At 34.8% G+C, this 15,681-nt stretch overlaps 1 long non-coding RNA gene across 1 annotated transcript; it reads left to right on the top strand.

Annotated features, from left to right (window-relative positions):
• Window positions 1-11,464: 11,464 nt before the first annotated feature.
• LOC124459961 lies at window positions 11,465-12,002 on the top strand. The gene is made up of 2 exons (XR_006953919.1): window positions 11,465-11,519; window positions 11,580-12,002. It is a non-coding gene; the product is annotated as an uncharacterized LOC124459961 (long non-coding RNA).
• Window positions 12,003-15,681: the final 3,679 nt, after the last annotated feature.

Raw genomic sequence — 15,681 nt, 5'->3', positions numbered from 1 at the left:
TATGTATGTAAGCATGTGTATGTGTGTGTATTGTGTCTGGTTTCAGTTTTTGGGAGAGATGTATGTATTAGCCAAGGACATAATGTCCTGCAAATTGTGCACATTTGTCAATTTAATGAGGTGCTTATTTTAAATTCACAGACACAGAAAACGACACAAAATTGTAAAGAGCGAGAGAGAGATTGGGGTGAGAGAGCGAGCGAGCTGGAATGGCAGCAGCTACTTTTGCAGGAAATGGCCATTAAAATGGTAAATTGTGGCCTAGAAATTGCTTCATTTTTTCACTTCACTCACTCACTCTCTCTCTCTCTCTCCCTCCCTCTATCGTATCTCGTTGTCCTGGTGCTTACGTTCATTTCTCTTTTGCAAAGAGAAGAAAAAAGTAATCAACCAACTGAAGTAACTAACTAGAATTCCACATTACTCATACGCCGCATTGTGCAACGGCCGTGCTCAATGGCTGTCACTCTCAGTTCTTGCAGTTGCACTACTAACACATCATTATACGTGCTACTTCTTCTTGCTTATCCATCTTCATCTCTGAGCCGAGCAATTCGCTTTCGCATTCGCCTTGTCAACGTCAAGTGCTTGTCTTTGATGCCACCACTAACACAACCACCAACAAACACCAACAAAACCACCACCACTACCACTACCAAAACGATAAAGATGTGAAGACTGAAGTGTAGGCGAATGTCTCTGCATATGTCAAGCTGGCTGCTAAATGACAGACAGAGAGACACACAGACAGACAGTCACAGGAGGAGACAAGTTCTTGTCTGACAGACCTGAAATGGGTAGAAAAAAAGTGTTGCTTCGAAAGGTTTACAAAACAGCCTAAAAATGGATAAAATTTTTGTTGCTTTTTGCTAAAAAATTCGCAAAATGATTATTGTAGTTTGAATTGGATTAAAATTGAATGCAAACGAATTGGAAATCATAGACACTAGCCTTTGAATTACTGTACTTGTTGCATTTAGTACATGTATTTATAGAACAAATTGTTTTTTTTTCGATGATTTTTTAGTAGTAATCTTTATTGAATATTGGTCTAAACAAAATCCCCCTAGATCTAGCTATTCATTTGTTTATCACTCTCTCAAACTTGCGCTTAGTTTTTAGGCTATTCCCTTTATTATAGAAAACTACGAAAATGCGAAATAAATCATAGTTATACTTATCTGTTCTCGCCCAAGTAGGTTATTAGGGAGACACAAGGATGTATGTTTTTTATTGGTTTCCTAGCCAAATTGAAATTTAAATTTAAAAGAAATCGTAAATAAGAACATTCCTAATCAAAAAGCGTATTTGAACAGGTGGCTTGTGTAGTAAGTACAACATTTGTTTAGTAAAATGTCAGTGATTAAATTCTAGTTCTAGTTCTCTACTACTTATCGCCCATTCCGCTCTCCTTCTCCCCCTCGCCACTTGTCAATGTGTTAATGAGCTGGTTGCCACAGAACAAACTTTCAACTATCACATACTTCAATATATATTGCGCACTCTCTTTGTGTGTTCTTTTTTTTTCCTAGCACCACAGTGCGTATGCGTAATTTAATTTTTTTTTTACACTTACTGGTCTTCTGCCTGCTCCTCCTCCCTGCCGTAGTGGTTGGCCTGGGCCACCTCTGCTCATGTGTCAAGTGTTTGCAGCAGATTTTAATTTCGGCCACTTGATGTCTTCTGCTACCAGAATATAAAAAACCATGAGGATAGATGTGCGGAAAGGGGGGTGCTTAAGTGAGGGGTGAAACAATTTAATGAAAATTTTAATTAAAACAGGCACTTGTCTCTGTATACACACACACCCATAGGGACACACATTGAGCTTAAAGCTTATTCATTTTTAAGCAATTTAATGAGACAAGCTTTTAATCTGGCAGTAATCTCTGCAACGACTCCAATTGGGGTGACATCTAGAACCAAATGAGGGAAGAAGGGAGGTTCCCTAATGTTAATGGAAATTTTAGGATAATTTAGAAATTATATCTTACCCCCTTTTTTGCTTTCTAGTTTCCAGAGGCTTGTATTTTTTTCGGAAATTTTCTTATATTTAAATCTAAATAAAATTAAAAATTAACTGATAATATAAAACATACCTCTCAAAAACTAAAAGTCTGAGTGTAGAAAACAATACTTTAAAAAAAATATAAGTTACAAATTGTGGTAGTTTTAGCGACCTTTGTGTTGTTATATAAAATTTATTTTTGATCAGGCTTTAGGTCATTTTTTCCAAATAAAAATGAAACATTGTTTTATTTGTTTATTTCCGATATATTTCGGTTGCGCAGCGGCAACCGTCTTCAGGGCAACTACAATAAAATACAAGAACATTTAACAATTATGTGACAATCAACAAAATCTTTTGTAACATACATTATTTAACACGTCAGTACCGTTTGACGTGGAGTTACGAACTAATTCTTGTCAAGTAAATGTCTGTATATGTGAGCGCAGTTGTCAGTATCAGTCTTAAAGTTAAGTCGTGTGGCGCTCGGTGTATTGATGATATATAGCATCTCCATCGTGAACCTTTTGTTATAGTGCCGCTCTTCATCTAATATTGTCGTCTCTTCGAAATTCGGTGCATGGCCACTCGTTGCACAGTGTGTCATTAGTGCTGTTTTTGGTGTGTCTGTGTAATGCCTCATTTTATAGTCCGATTTGTGTTGGGAAATCCTAGTTTTTAATTTTGATTTTGTCGTCCCTATGTATATCTTATTGCACGGTATGTTTCCTTGTCCATTGCATGGGATTTTGTATATCACATTGCTTCTATTAGTCATCTCTATTTTGGATTTTGTTTTGTTGAATACATATTTGAGGGTATTGTCCGGTTTATGTGCTATTTTTATTCTATCTTTGTCATAACAATCGGAATGTGATAGTCTTTCCGATAATTTTGGTACATAAGTGACCGATATATATGTTTTTTCATTCTTAGTTTTGTCATTGGTGGATTTATGTTTTTTAAATAATGTCCTGATTACGTTATCCGGAAAATCATTGTCCTTTAAAATATTTATTATTTCCATCTTCGTTTCTCCATGGTATATTTTATCCGAAATGTTCAGCATCCGTTGGATACAGCTCCTTGCTGTATTTATTATCATCGTCTTGGGGTGTTTTGAGTTGAAATTGATGATTCGTCCTGATGCTGTTGGCTTCCTGTACCATTTTAGTTTTAATTCGTTTCCTCGTCTGATGACCAAAGAGTCCAAATACGCCAGTTTTCCATTGTCTTCCAGCTCCATAGTGAATTTTATATTCCTGTCAAATGAATTTAGGGTATCCAGTGTTTTATCGATGTCATCTTGGTGTATAATTGAAAAAATATCGTCTACATATTTCGTCAATAATCTTGGTGGTCTGGTTAGTTTATCCATTGTGGTGTCCAGAAGATTTTCCATAACGATGTCCGCAATCACAGGTGAGGCCGGAGATCCCATCGGCATTCCTTTTAATTGTATAAATGTTTGGTCCTTGTAGGTAAAATATCTATTCTCTTGGATGCAGAATTTTACTATTTCCATAAATAAAGCTTTTGGTATCTTTGTGTATTCCTGTATTTTAGTCCATTTTTTCCTGATTGTGTCTAATGCTAAATCCGTTGGTATGCTTGGAAATAATGATACCACGTCAAACGAAATTAATTGTTCATCGTTACAAATGTAAGTGTTATTTATGCGTTGTTTGAATTCAGTTGTGTTTTTTATGTTATATTTTGAGTCCAATGTTATATTCCTTAAAATTTGTATAATGTATTTACAAAGTCCATAGGATGGTGAGCCAATTGATGAACAAATTGGTCTTAATGGTGTTCCTTCTTTGTGTATTTTTGGTAGTCCATATATTCTTGGAGAGATCGCCGTAGTTGTCGTCATTCTGTTCTTTTCAATCTTTGAGATAACACCCATCTTATGTAGTTTGTCCACCAGATTGTTGTTCTTTGTCTGTAATCGTGTTGTTGGGTCTTTCCTGAGGATTCTATAGGTGTTTAGATCCGACAAAATGTCCATCATTCTATGGTCATAATCAATCTTTTTCATTGCTACCGTTTTATTTCCTTTATCAGATGTTAATATCAAAATATCGTCATGTTGTTTAAGAAATTTGTATGTCCGTTGAGTTGTATTTAATATTGCACGATCTGTTGCATTTATGTATTTCATCGCTCTATGCTCTTTAACCATTAAAGAGAATGCAGTACGCGCTGTCTCTTGTTTCTCTTTTTCCTTAATTGTCTGAACTATTTCTTCTCCATCGGCAATGTATTTAATGAGAGGGAGCTTCTCGTGTTCTATGGGAAGAGCAAACTTTGGACCCTTTGAAAGTAATGATTTTATATCCGGCGGGAATTCCAATTCTGTCTCATTTACAAACCAATCGTCAGTTCTGTTGTTGTTCAAGAGAGCAAAGTTCCGTTTGTTGTTTAGTTTCTCATGTTTCATTTCATGATGTTCTCGCAATGTTTTTGTTAGTCTTTTTACTGCGTTTTGTTCTCTCTCCAAAAATGCGCTCATGCTCTGTTCGTCCAGCTGTTTTCCAAGAGTTTTTGTTGTCTCAGCTAATTTGTTGTTGATTCTTATGAGAGTGTTATGTTTATGTTTTATAAGAAGGTTTAATATTTTTGTGTGAAAGAAATATGTATATCTGTCCAATGTTTTGTTAATGTCTGGAAATGTGTCATTGTCAAACTTAAAAATATTATCACATCGTGTGGTATTTTTGATAAAATTGGGAATTAATTTAGATTTTCTACATTTTAACAGAAATTTTAAACTACTTTTCAGTCTTACTGATTTCTTGGAGGTAGTCTGATGTCTATTAATTGTTGTTTTTGTGTTGCTGTAGTTAAGTTTTATTTCCGCAAATCCAATGGTTTGGGTTGCGATCGGCGGGCCATCCGTTGTTGTCATTGTGGTAGTTTTAGCGACCTTTGTGTTGTTATATAAAATTTATTTTTGATCAGGCTTTAGGTCATTTTTTCCAAATAAAAATGAAACATTGTTTTATTTGTTTATTTCCGATAGAACACGAGAAGCTCCCTCTCATTAAATACATTGCCGATGGAGAAGAAATAGTTCAGACAATTAAGGAAAAAGAGAAACAAGAGACAGCGCGTACTGCATTCTCTTTAATGGTTAAAGAGCATAGAGCGATGAAATACATAAATGCAACAGATCGTGCAATATTAAATACAACTCAACGGACATACAAATTTCTTAAACAACATGACGATATTTTGATATTAACATCTGATAAAGGAAATAAAACGGTAGCAATGAAAAAGATTGATTATGACCATAGAATGATGGACATTTTGTCGGATCTAAACACCTATAGAATCCTCAGGAAAGACCCAACAACACGATTACAGACAAAGAACAACAATCTGGTGGACAAACTACATAAGATGGGTGTTATCTCAAAGATTGAAAAGAACAGAATGACGACAACTACGGCGATCTCTCCAAGAATATATGGACTACCAAAAATACACAAAGAAGGAACACCATTAAGACCAATTTGTTCATCAATTGGCTCACCATCCTATGGACTTTGTAAATACATTATACAAATTTTAAGGAATATAACATTGGACTCAAAATATAACATAAAAAACACAACTGAATTCAAACAACGCATAAATAACACTTACATTTGTAACGATGAACAATTAATTTCGTTTGACGTGGTATCATTATTTCCAAGCATACCAACGGATTTAGCATTAGACACAATCAGGAAAAAATGGACTAAAATACAGGAATACACAAAGATACCAAAAGCTTTATTTATGGAAATAGTAAAATTCTGCATCCAAGAGAATAGATATTTTACCTACAAGGACCAAACATTTATACAATTAAAAGGAATGCCGATGGGATCTCCGGCCTCACCTGTGATTGCGGACATCGTTATGGAAAATCTTCTGGACACCACAATGGATAAACTAACCAGACCACCAAGATTATTGACGAAATATGTAGACGATATTTTTTCAATTATACACCAAGATGACATCGATAAAACACTGGATACCCTAAATTCATTTGACAGGAATATAAAATTCACTATGGAGCTGGAAGACAATGGAAAACTGGCGTATTTGGACTCTTTGGTCATCAGACGAGGAAACGAATTAAAACTAAAATGGTACAGGAAGCCAACAGCATCAGGACGAATCATCAATTTCAACTCAAAACACCCCAAGACGATGATAATAAATACAGCAAGGAGCTGTATCCAACGGATGCTGAACATTTCGGATAAAATATACCATGGAGAAACGAAGATGGAAATAATAAATATTTTAAAGGACAATGATTTTCCGGATAACGTAATCAGGACATTATTTAAAAAACATAAATCCACCAATGACAAAACTAAGAATGAAAAAACATATATATCGGTCACTTATGTACCAAAATTATCGGAAAGACTATCACATTCCGATTGTTATGACAAAGATAGAATAAAAATAGCACATAAACCGGACAATACCCTCAAATATGTATTCAACAAAACAAAATCCAAAATAGAGATGACTAATAGAAGCAATGTGATATACAAAATCCCATGCAATGGACAAGGAAACATACCGTGCAATAAGATATACATAGGGACGACAAAATCAAAATTAAAAACTAGGATTTCCCAACACAAATCGGACTATAAAATGAGGCATTACACAGACACACCAAAAACAGCACTAATGACACACTGTGCAACGAGTGGCCATGCACCGAATTTCGAAGAGACGACAATATTAGATGAAGAGCGGCACTATAACAAAAGGTTCACGATGGAGATGCTATATATCATCAATACACCGAGCGCCACACGACTTAACTTTAAGACTGATACTGACAACTGCGCTCACATATACAGACATTTACTTGACAAGAATTAGTTCGTAACTCCACGTCAAACGGTACTGACGTGTTAAATAATGTATGTTACAAAAGATTTTGTTGATTGTCACATAATTGTTAAATGTTCTTGTATTTTATTGTAGTTGCCCTGAAGACGGTTGCCGCTGCGCAACCGAAATATATCGGAAATAAACAAATAAAACAATGTTTCATTTTTATTTGGAAAAAATGACCTAAAGCCTGATCAAAAATAAATTTTATAAGTTACAAATTTAATCTTCAACTCAATATTTATATGGCAGCAGGCAACTCAATCTAATATTTTTAACCAACTAAAAAAAAAAAAAAATAATAGATTTCTTTTCATTTTATAATGTGGAAATAAATCAGCTTATATTTCATATAAAATGATTTCTTTTCTTTTCTCTTTAGCTTTAGCTTTTGCGAGGATTGTTGTCCTTTTGTTTTGTGAAATGAAAAATTGAATATTTCCGCTTTGCCTTGCAATGGTTTTGGACAATTGATAGAATGTGAAATATGAAAAGAGGAAACAAAGGGAAATCAGGCAAAAGCACCTTTTTGATATGTTTTAGTCTTATTGCCAATGGCGAAAACACAGAAAGACAAAAAACTACGAACCACCCGCTGGCCACAATTTAATTACATTTGGCAACACAAAAGAGAGACACACACAGAGAGAGAGAGAGAAAGAGACAGAGAGTGAGGGAAATCCTTGCCACAGTCGAGTCCAACTGATTTCCCCCTTGTCCCGCTCACCATTGGCATTAGTGCGAGTCTCGCAAGTGTATTGAATTAAACTGACATTAAAATAGATTTCAAATGGTGGGTAAAAAAAAAATAACGTGGAAACCGTCGCATAAAAATGAAGAAGGAAAAAAAAAATTGCCCACAAAAAGAAGCATGTAAATCCACCACAAAAAAACAATGCACAAATCCTATTTGAGCGCCGCTTGCAATTAAAAACAGTCGGAGAGAACCAGACCAAAAGAGACCTCCTGCCCCTATACCCACTCATACTCACACACACACACACATGGGCCTGGTAGCAGCGTGGGAGGGGGGAAGTGGTGGTAGTAGTAGCAGCCACTAAAGCCGGAACTACACAAATCGCATAAAAACACAAACAGACCAGACGAGACGAGACTTCAAGTTGGCCCCAGTCCGCCCTAGAGATGGCCCAAATCTGTCTGTGTGAATTAAAGTGAGTGGCATTCGTTTCCCACACACCACACATACACACACACACACACACATACTCTCTTAAGGGACTCGAGAACATTTTTAAGCTGGTCATACTATAAAAAGTAAACAGCGTCCGACACTGATTCAAAAATGTATTTCAAAAAGTGTGCGCAAAAAAAAAGCCAACTATATAACACTAAAACATAAAACCCCTGCACCCTAGTTGCAACTACTCAGCAGGACTATGAATGGGAATGGTATGCACTAACTTCCTTGTTTGCAGGACATTTTTTTCCCCCATCTCCCATTTGCAGTCCCACTCACGGCATTCTTTTTTTCATTTTTTTTTTGGTTTTGTTTCTTGTTTTTGTTTTCTTTTAAGCCGCATTACAAGTGCAGGAGGCAATGGCACTCTGAATTGGGATTACAAGCGACCAGAATGCAGCTGGGCCTCCTCTTGACTATGAATCGGAATCCAGTTGGTTATGGTAATAGTGGGTTCGGGTTTGGGGTTTGAGGTTGGGTGTTGGCGTTGTTGGTGGACGGGGTTAAATAGTCGCCGACCAACATACGAGCAAACAAGCGACTTTACGGCGCTTTTCCCTGTTATCGAAAACGGACATTTTGAAATATCCTGGCAAATTTATGAGAAAGAGGGCGTGGTTAATTGAAAGTGACCCAACGCTGAAAAGTGCAAGCACTAGATCACAGCTGAGTGGGGGCACACTGACAGGCAGGCTACTTGGCTGGCAAGTTTTTATAAATGGCTTTGTAACCAGATTGTGAAACATTAGCCTTTAAGAACATTAATGAAACCATCTGCTTATATGTTGCTAGAATGTTGCTCGCCTAAGACAGGGAAAGGTAATTAATCCCATAAGGGTTCTAAGTAAACTCGTCGGTCACACTAAAACTTATAACTATACAGTAAACTTTGGTCACACTAAGAGACTAGCAAAAAGGCATCCAACTTTAATTTAAAGCTTCATTTTGTCTACAGTTCTTAAAAATTTGGATCGCTTTCCTTTTGCTTTATTAAATAAAGCAAATAAAGGTATCTTAGTACGTACAAGGTTTATAATTTCTTCAACCTGATGTCGTGAGAGTAGTTAAAACAGACTGGCAAATGGACGAATAGAAGAATAAGCGAGCAAATAGCGAACCGCCTTCACATACTGTTTAAGAGTTGCATACTATATGGAGCCTTTACTTTTGCTTCCTTTACTATTGCGAAAAATTTTTTAAGGGTAAATAATAAAACAAATGACATAAATTCAAATAAACGTTGTCACACTTCAGCAAAGAGACTTAGAGTACGAGAGGGGAGAATGTCCTTAAATGAGTCGCGACAGTTGGTTGGAAACTCTGTTTGTGTTTGACTTTGTTGGCGCTTATAAAATAATTTCATGTGTAAATATTTTAAAATGTATCTAAGACTTGCCTTCAGGCCTTGGGTAAATATACAAAAAGAGAAAAAAAACACAAAAAAAAAAAAAGAAAACAAAAACAAAACAACAAGAAAAACAAGGCAAAAGCACAAACAACATTTAAGCATTTGTAATTTAAACATTCATGTATGGGAGAAAATATAAACAGAAAGTTAAGTAAATGTGTAAAGCAAAGTTTGTGGGCAAAAATCTCCCTCATACAGACACACACACGCACACACACAGAATCACATATGTGTATGTGTGTGTATATGTAATTACCATAGAGAAAACTGGTCTGGTATAAATATTTATGATGTGTTCAATTGCAATTGCCCATGGCAACGTACACACACACACACACACACGCACGCACACATGGCAAAGGCAACAGCTCAGCATTTGCGGCTCACTCGGCGTATACTTGATTTCTGTTTCGATGCCATAAATCACTATTTTGTGTGGGTGGCGGGGGTGGAAGTTTAACCACAAAGCATTATATAGAGTAATTAAATTGCCTTTTTTTGTGCGTTCTGCCTGTGTGTGTTTGTGTGTGTTTTTTTTTTATTTTCTATTATAATTTATTTGTATAATATTATGCAATTTAAATCAATTTTGCAGACAATTATCATGACATGTGTAAATCGAATTGTTACAAAAATTCAAATGTAAAAACAGAAAACCCAAAGAGAAGCGGTTCATCGATCTTTTGTGGTTAATATTGAATAATTCATACAGATTAAGGCATAAAGGAACTTTAACTTGCGGGCTACTTTATTTATGGGTCATTGATTCATTAATTTTTGTATTCAAAATTTGTTTATTGAATTTCTTAGCTTGAAGTTGTCAATGCTTAAGGCTATTTTTCATTGCTGCCTCAAATTGAGCCAAGTGAAGTATTTGGTAATGCCAAAAGTAAGTATTTTGTTGGTAACTCGATATCATTCTTTGAAGTATGTTATTAGAGCAGAGTGCCAAGTAGCTATAACACATTGGCTTTTATTGCATTTTAAATGCGAAACGATTCTTTCATACTAACTTAATTAAATTCTATCTTATCCTAGCATTTGACTCTTGCGAATGGTTTATTTTTATCCTTCTTAATTGTTTTTGCGGATCCATTTATTTAGTATTTAAAATAGACCTAAGGTTAAAAGGAAGTATAGTCAAAACCTTTGAAAGGTTCCAATTGAGTGTTCGTTGCAATATAAGGATAAAAGTTTTGGAAATCCTAGTCATAAAAAGTTAAATATGTGATTTTATTTGTGAAATAGTATTATTTAAATAGAATTTCGCCTTACGATTTTATACAATTAAATTCTTTAATTGATGGATAAGAATCTTATACTATCAAATTGTGGGGCCCAAAGCATTTTGAATATATTTTTGGATTCGATTGACCAACATTTTGGTATAAAAATTTGTTGGCAGCTTTTAAAGATTTGGAACTTTCAACTAGCCTTTAAAAAGTCACTTTTAATTATAATTTTTGAGCAAAATTTTACGTTGTTTATTCATTTTTGCTGTAGTAAATAGGTTTTCATTAAAACGATTTCAATTCAAAGTTGACACGAATTCTCTTGTACTTCTTTGCTTTTAGCACGCATGATTTTATACGTTTTGTCTTGTTTTTGATATGGATAATATAAAAAAATATATAAAAAATCAGTGCCATCTGTACATCAAACCTCCCCTTCAACCTGCTTTCACACATTACTCTTCAAGTGCGAAAGAAAGACATCAAAAATTTCATGTGAGTGAAATTGCTTAAGTAAAGAACAAAGGCAAGAAAGTGAGAGCTGATAACATTTCCTTGACGGCAAAAAGGCAAGAGCACATCGGACATTGGACAGATGACAGGCTACAGCTGATATATATGTATATATATATATAAAATGTCAACTGACGACAACGGCCAAGTTGTAAGTGTCAGAAGGGAAAGTAAGTAAGAGGCACAAAAAACAGAAAAAAAACCAACTTTTGCTAACGGTGTCAAAACATAAAACGAAAAGTGAGTATAACAGAACAAAAAAAAATATAAGAAAAAAGAAAAAAAAACGAGATTTTTTAGCGGCGCTGTTTTTGACACCTGCGCGCACAAAACACACACCGGCACTCACACAGGTTTTGCCAAGTGCAAAGATGGCGCCCGGAAATGAGAAAATAAAGTGAAGCGGGTGAAATGATGACTGGCAAGTGATAAAAACACAGCCAAGAAGCATTTTCTATCTTTCGTTTCTTTTTTGGCCAAAAAATTTCAACCATTACTTTTTAATGGCCACATCGGCGAATAGCCATGCCCAAGGCATGTCCTTCTAATTTGCATGCAAAGGTCGTTCATGGAACATTTGGAGTGGGAAATAAAAGGAAAGGATTCTCTACATATCTAGGTACATGCTGCACTTCAAAACATTGCCTGATAATATTCTTTATTGATAATGTCACAAAAAATGATGTCCAGCAAAATGAATAAATTTTTGAAATTAAAATTTAAGGGTCAGCCTTTGGAAAATGTGCATAATTTTTTCTGACCACAATTTTGAAAGCAAGTTAAAGGTTATTTACTAATAAGGGGAACTTCAGGTATGCGAATCATCGATGTTGATGCATTTTTCTGAATGAGTTCTTTTTTAATTTTAAAAAATTTAATAACAAAATTTAGATATGAATGAAGCATATTTTTTTACTTGAATTTCTTTTAAAAAGCATATGGTTAACATTTTTCATGTCTATTTATAAAAAAAAATGCAGTAAAAATTTTATAAGGTGAAGTCATTGAAAAAAAATTTTAAATGTTTCACAAAATATAATTTATTTTACAAATTGATTAAGGTGAATTCGTTTTTAGTTTAGAATACTTTTTTTAAGACTTCAAACATATTAAAAGACACACTTAGGTTTCGTTCGAATTATCGAACTGCTAATTTAAGTATAATGTGCCTTTATTATCAATATTAAAAAAAAAACTTTATTACAGTTTTATTTGGAGTAGTAAGAGTTAAAAGTATTCCCAAAGAACCCAAAAACCAAATCATTTTGAAAGGCAAGGGAGAATTGAAACTTAAGTGTCCTGATAACGTAGTAACTTTCTTTACTTTTATGACGTATACAAAAACCAATAGCCACGTGCTTCTAATAATGGCGCCCAAACAAAAAATGTCAGCCCAGCTGTTGGCTCGTAAACAAAACACATATGGTTAAGATAGAGAGACAGAAAGCGAGCCAGCGTAATGAGCGTCCCAAATGAGAGAGCAAGACTCAGAAAACGAAAGAGAGAGCTCGAAAGCTTTGCTAACCGATTCGCTCAGTCGTTTTGATTTGCCTCAAAACAAACTTCACTTTCATTCGGCAGTTGGACTCATCAGTTTGCCATGGCAAGCCGAAGCTTAAGGTTGTCGTTGGAGTCATTGTAGTCGTTCTTATTATCAGTTGTAGTAGCAATAGCAGCAGCAGCATCATCGTCCTTTACCGTTAGTCTGACTCTGCTATAAACTCAGTGGGACATTGCTTCACGCGTTTAGTTCGTGTGTCACGCTCAGCAGGACGACAACTGAAAAGGACTCGCTTGCCTTCAATCCTGTGCATCTCTCTGTGTGTGTGCGACCGCGCGCGTGTGTGTATGTGTATTGTGTAATTTATTAAAATTTAATATCGCTCCCCCCCTCTGAGGACAAAAATAACGCTAAAAACGGACAGTCCACGTCCACACATCGGCTACGTGATTTTTTCATAAAGTGCCTCCTTGCGAAAAATACAAGAAAAATAAAATTTTATATAGAAAGGTATATTCTACCTATATATTGTATACAAAAAAAAAAAGTAAAGAAAAATCAAGAAAAAAGGTGCGCGTGCCACATCCGTCAATGGCCATTCCCTGAATCCTTCGTCCTTTTTTATTTATATTCCCTTTCCGCGCTCTTTTTCGTTGCCTTATTCTTGTTGTTATTTGTGTGTTTCACTTGGTTGGCTTTTGTTTTTTGGTCGCCTCGCCATTCGCTCGTTCCATATGCCAGAGATTGCTCTGAAAATTTTGGTGCCCTGTTTTGATTTTTATTGCCGTCACCGCCGCTGTGGCCGTCGGCGCCACTTCACCTCTGCTCCGAACCCTGCCCTACCGCACCCCATCACCTCTTCTTTCACTCTTTGGTTTTAGTATCCTTTTGTGAAAGGGTTTTTTTCCTCCTCCTCCTCCTCCTTCACGGTTATTTTTTATTTACAACAACTTTCAGACCATAAAATTGACGGGCTAGATCTATTGGAAAATTTCGTGAAAGAACATTGTAAATTGAAGTCAAAAATCAAGTGTACAAAATTTAAAATTTAAGCCTTCAAAGTAAACTCATTGAAATTGAAGTCAAAATCTTTATATTATTATTATTCATGGCTAGCACAAAAAGCTTTTAAAATTAAATAGAAAAAATGCCAATGAGAATAATTTAAATTAGGACATGTCCACTTTTTTTGTTGGTCTTTATATTTAAGTCAATAAATGGAAATTATCTTCAAACATTTTTTCAACGCTGTTAACATACATTATAAAAGTGATTTAAGTATATTTTATTTTGTTAGCAAAATTATTCATAATTTTTAATTATTTATAAAATAAATTAAAAGTGTAGATATCATTTTATGGACAGTTGAAAGCCATTATATATTTAGGTTGCTTTTGATATCGTCGTCGCGAGTTTCACCCAATTTATAGTTTTAACTAGCTAAATAATGTTTTATTTTGAATTTAAATTTTAAAAACTGAGTTCAGCTATTTCAAACCATTATTTAACTAGTCTCCCTTAAGACTATTATATTGTCAGTAATTAATTTTGTTAATTATGAAGTATTTATTTCAAAGAGTGGTCCCGTATGATGCTTTTAAATTTTCTATGTAGGTACTTATTCTATTCCCATTACCCAGATTGCAATTTTCTATTTTTTGTAGTCCATTTACTCACCTATACCTCTTGTATTTGTTTGTGTCCGGTTAAGTTTACATTCGAAATCACTTTCTAAATTAAACTTAAAATAAATCCCATAAAATGTCAAAGATTTAGGAGGTTTTTTGAATAGATTTGGTTTATGTTAAAATGAAAATTAAACCTGCTGAAAACACAAGTCTAACTAATGATTTTTTCTAAAAGAACTTGATTAGATAAATTTGCTAAACTTTCTTTCTAAAGGAGAGTTCAGATTCATTCAATTAAAGTTCTTTCAGTAGAATATTTATTATACAAACAGCCAACTTTTTACCATACATTCGCCAGTCTAAACCGAGTTGGCTAACAGGCCAACTGCTATTTTTGTGTACTTTCTATACAATTTATTACAAAATTCTGTAGAGTTTATGCTAGTTGCTTTTATTTTTTTTTTGCTGTCCACCCATTTAAGATGACCTAAAAGTATGCTATGCAAATTCAAATTTCACCTACGTACATACATATTTCACCTTCAAATTTAGAACTTTTGGCTTCATCATCATCGTTGTCGTCATCATCATCATGATGATGACAAAACGTTGCATTGTAAGCGTACAACTCAAAAAAAAAATAAACGAAAAGGTGGAAAAAAGAGCACAAAGTGGGGAGAAATGGGCAAAATATTTTCTGTCGCATATTTCCCTCACCTAGGTTGGTTGCCTTTTGGTGGCTCTTTGGTTGGTTGGCTTGGTTGGTTGGTTGGTTGACCTCCAGGCTCACTAATTGCAGCAATTTTTCAAGCTCGAGAGCGCAACGTTATGGCGCCTGCTGTGCCAGATTTTTTGGTACATTTTTTGGGGGTCTTTTTGAATTTTGCCAATTTCCCTGGCAAATGCAACTGTAACTTTTCCTTTTTCCTCGCTCTTATTTTTTTCTCTCGCTTTCTCGTCTTTATTATTATTATTATTATTATTATTATTATTTGTGGCCGTCCTCGAAAAGTCCTTGACATGTCGCCGCAGCTCTAATGAAGAACGATTGTGTTGAGGCTTAGAAAGAGAGAGAAGAGGCGAGAAATCGCACCGCTGAGGAATTTCTGTCATATTTTTTGTTACTTCTCCTCCATTTATACGTTGTTTTTTTGCCCCGTGAGGATTTTCAGTTGACTAATGATATGGCCATATGAAATGATGGCATTAAAAATACAAAAATATATATATATATATACATATTCTTTTCAATGATAAATAGCATTTTAATTAA

This window comes from Drosophila willistoni, assembly GCF_018902025.1.
Source record: "Drosophila willistoni isolate 14030-0811.24 chromosome 2L unlocalized genomic scaffold, UCI_dwil_1.1 Seg168, whole genome shotgun sequence".
NCBI classification, from domain to species: domain Eukaryota; kingdom Metazoa; phylum Arthropoda; class Insecta; order Diptera; family Drosophilidae; genus Drosophila; species Drosophila willistoni.
This window is presented reverse-complemented; position numbering and strand designations above follow the sequence as displayed.